This window comes from Eumetopias jubatus, unplaced genomic scaffold (genome assembly GCF_037043125.1).
Source record: "Eumetopias jubatus isolate StellerSeaLion01/CBP00866 unplaced genomic scaffold, mEumJub1_p1.0 scaffold_2, whole genome shotgun sequence".
NCBI classification, from domain to species: domain Eukaryota; kingdom Metazoa; phylum Chordata; class Mammalia; order Carnivora; family Otariidae; genus Eumetopias; species Eumetopias jubatus.
In genome coordinates, this window is record NW_028274808.1 from 2,704,198 (window position 1) to 2,708,666 (window position 4,469).

Here is a 4,469-nt window from a genome sequence, read left to right on the forward strand (position 1 = left end):
TGGTAAAAGCTTACCACAAATTTAACATCAGATCACTCATTTTAAATATGGCACTAGAACTTTCTAGAGCGCTAATGACATTTAAAATACTGTCAGTTTCAAACACTTTTAAAATTTCAACTGTTTTTTTTTTTTTAATTTTCCCTTGGCAAACTTCTAATGCCTGTTAGTTTCTAGTAAAAGGATATGCTAAATGACAATCCAGAATTCATATGTTCAGATGAACATATGAATTTGACCATATGTTCAGATGAACATATGAATTTGATCATATGTTCAGATGAAATGAAAGATGGGCTTTTTAATGACATAATTAATAAATGTCATTATGTCAGGGGTAAACATCAATGTCCTTTAATATTTAATTGATATTTTCAAAAGCATTGTCAAAAATGAAAGCAATGATTGTCTAAGATGATAATAAGAGCTTCCTCAAAGTTGACTTATCATTAGAAGAGAGATAGATATACCTCATGTCAGGACTATGTTCTTAGAGTTCCTGGAGACCTGAAGACTATAATCACATTAAAGTGAATACTCTTGGTAGCTACATCCAGGAAGAGGAGTTTGTTTTTTGAATGGTGACCAGGGAAAAATCTTAAGTGATCATACTATTCAAACTTGGTGCTGTCTTCTCCAATTTATCCACCTAAAGCCCATTGACAGGGAAGGTTCTTAAATCACTACATTCCGTGGGGAGGCAGTAATTGAGTTCTGCACAACAATTATGTCACCTAACAAATGTCTCAGTGCCTGAAATAAGTGTAGACATACACGCCAGGTACAATGGCAAACACAATGGATGCTTTATTTTATTTCTGTAGGTGCATATTTTAGCATGCTCCCCAACACTACAATTATTGCCTAAACTCCCACTTTTTTAAAAATTTGTGGGGTTATCTGAGGTTTTACTTGCAGACGAGGAAAATGAATATGGAAGAAAAAGATATTTTCTCCTGTTTTGGCCAGAAGCTCACAGTGCTTCATTTGTGGTTTTGGGTAGGTATTGGAAATGAAATGTCAAGAGCTATCACAGGAGGAAATTTCTGCTTATATTGGTCACGTGTTCCAAATTCTGCCTTAAGAAATATGAACTTAATTCTCCCCTATAATGGCTGTGAATATCCCTTCTCAGAGACATTTTACAAATGCCTGAATGGATTTTTGATAGTTAAGAATTAACTAATAATAATATAGTTACATAATTGTTTACATGTGGGTTATTCACTTGTGTCTACAAACACTTCTTTTTACTCCTAGTGCAGTCTGGTCTAATGGAAAAAGTGAAAGACTGGGGATGCGGAGATGGTGAAGCAGCTTCCATGGCGCTTGGCGTGCAGACAATGATCAATACAGGTTAATTGCCGCTGCCATCACTGTTGTGTGTGGCCACTGAATGCATGACTTTGGGTAAGCTGCTTGGATGCTCTTATATATTAAATTGGTCTGTCTACATTCTGGGGTTGCAACAATAATAAATGAAGATAAAGAGAATTAAAAATGCTTTCAAAAATGAAAACTGACAATCCAAGGTAAGACATTCTCGTTATCCCCCAACAAGCTTCTGGAACATCACCATCATTAACTGGTGCGTGATCCTGGAATGCAAAGTAGTTTATCATTACTGAAAGAGACAATATAAAGTCAGGAAAGTCCACTGTGTGTGCCAGGTATATAATCCACACTAACCCTAAATACGAGGCAATGCTGGCTTTCTCCACTGTGGTTTTTCAAATCCTATCTTGACTTGCAACAATATGGACAACTGTCCACGGGCTATGTCTGGTCCTTCATCTCCTTAGTTAGCCTGGCCTGGGGTAGAAATGTGCTCCCACACTGGCTCCGGGAAGCTGCTCAGAGGGTTACCCGCAGGTTGTATCAACACTCGTGTTGGCTGCAGCTAACTCTGATGGAGGTATCCACCCAGGTGATGTGTTCCCAGCAGCCCATTTTGTCCACTCAAATAAGCCAGCTCCCCGTGGATCTTCAAGTGATTTTCTTGTTGTAAACCTTTCAAGATGTTGTATGCTGTCTGAAGTCAGTGCAGGGATGGGGAGCAAGAGTCGTGGTCATTAATGGTGTTACTCTCTAATAAGGCTTCACCCACTAGCCTCGCTTGTATACATCCAGACACAGTGATTGGAGCATCTTTCCCGTAATCCCAGGAACCACCACCCTGGTGACGTAAGCTATGAGGCATGTTCAGGTCGGTGCATCTGTAGCAAGCCGACTTCAGACACTGGGATATCCAGTACTTCCCAAGCACAACCTGCATCCTCTCACCATGCCGACACACAAACAGGGCCCACTGGCTGTACACCTTCAGAGGCTGCATGGGCTGGCAGATAATCGTCAGGGCAGCCGTCTCCCCCAGTCCCTGGTCCTCATACCGCCACCTCCCCAACACGCCATCAACTGCTGAGAGAGTGTTGGAAGATGCTGTTTAAGGTCGAGTAAGAACCACGAACTATCCAGGTGCTGCATTCATCAGCTTCAGTAATGTAACTCTCAAGCGGGAATCCAGAGCAGCTGGTGGTTGAGTGTGTGCTGTAGATCCAGCCCTCACTGGTGCTGCTCTTCTCCATCGGAGACATAAAGATGAAGTCTCCAGAGACCAGCTCCAGCTTGCCATCATGGTGTGGGGTGTAGAGCTAGCTCACCTATAATGTCTCATGGGTAGCCCCCCAGGTATCTCGCAAGAATGTGGTAGCCACCCAGCCACAACTTAGTTTGATATCAATGTTCTGGGCTAGTTTCTCCACGGTAGGTAGTGGCTAGCTCGGAAGTGCTAAGCCAGGAGCTACATGAAACTGTTTCTTATAAGATTCCACGTGCACATCGGTTTTCAACGTAGGCTTCACAGCAAAGTCAGTGACAAACTTCTTGAGGACATCTGTGTTGTCTTCCTTCACCAAGAGGTCAATGAAGTTGGAGGAAGTACAGAGCTCCAGGGTGCATGGGGCTGAGGACCTGCATTTCCAGTGACTGAGAGTGGTCTGCAGGGCTTTCCCCAGTCATCCACCTTGCTGTCCTCACACAGGAAGGACTGGCAGGAGGTGATGTGGGGGAAGATGTTGTGTGCTTTTTCTTCCTGTAGGTCTGCTTTGACTGTTGCCAACAGCTGGAGAGCTTCTGTGGTAAGAGGCTAGTGGATTGGAGGTAAAGGATGTCCTCCTGGGGCAGGAGGTCATCCAGGAAGGGGTCGAGGATGTAAGAGAATGACCAGTCACATGCCTTCTGAACACTTCTTCTTCCTGTGATGCCAAGGCTTTTTGTCATCTGGAATTCTGGTCAGGGCCTAAGCCAAGGAGGAGATAACACTCTCGATGTTAAACCATCCACCAAGCACTGGGGACTTTGCACTTAGTTTAAAGTCTTGAGACAGTGGATCTCAATGCAGATCTGTAAAGCACTGACTTCTGGGTCTACCACCTAATCAGCAGGGACTGGCGTATTCCTCACCGAGAGGTAGGGCTGCTCAGTGGGTGATGATGGCTGCTCCAGCCTCTTCTCCTGGCCTCTAAACTTCCACTTTCATGACTATATCACCACAACTGTAGAAGCACTTTTAAAAATTATAATAAATGAAGAATTAAGCCACTGAATACTTAGCAGCACTATAGTTAAAAAGGGACATTTACCCTTTCTCCTCTGTAACTACCTTGTGTAGAAGGAAAGGTAATACCACTTAAAAAGCATGCACACCTCTTGTACCAAATTATTTATACAGAAATTCTTAAACCATGAGAAGAGTCTCTATTGTTTAACGTAGTTAATATTGGGACCAAAGAAGCAAAATGTGATACGGAAAGAACTGGGGTCTAATTTTGGGTCTGCTGTTGAAGAGCTTGGGAGTGCTGAATATATTGTTGAGCTTTTCTGACTTTAATCACTTCAATTTTAAAAAAATGAGACTATAGGGGGTGATAGTGTGAGACCCTTCCAGACTGACTCCTTCATATAAATGAATGACAAAATCTGGACTGATTATGAGTAGCCACCTGAGGATGTTGGACAATGAATAGAATCAGGTAGATGGATGAGTAGTACATATTTAGAAGAGAGAATTTCTTTTTAAGATAGTTTCTTTTTAAAGGCATGTAGCTCTGAGCTAAGTGCAGTTGACATTGTTATGAGTTGGTGAGAGAACTGGTAGGAAAAGTATGGTGGTCTTTCTGTCTAGGGAAATGGAGAACTGATGCTGGAGAATCCATGGGTGCTGGAGGGAGTGCTGAAGTCCTGTGAGTGAAAGATACAGAGTGAGGATGCCCACAGTACTGACTGATCACAGAAAAATGCATGTGTGAGAGAGACAAGAGCTGGCCAACTATAGTCAAAGATCTAAACTGGGACGGCAGCTGCCACCCAGCTTTTAGTCCAAGACAAGCCAGGGTCATTAATTGTTAAAACAAAAGACAGTGTGCATAAAAGAAGAAATAACAAAAGATAGGATCCTCATGATTTGCCAT

General features: G+C 42.6%; 1 pseudogene; it reads right to left on the reverse strand.

The window, feature by feature from the left end:
• Positions 1-1,862: 1,862 nt before the first annotated feature.
• On the reverse strand, positions 1,863-3,279 carry LOC114206103 (ubiquitin-associated and SH3 domain-containing protein B pseudogene; annotated as a pseudogene).
• Between the last annotated feature and the right edge of the window lie 1,190 nt (positions 3,280-4,469).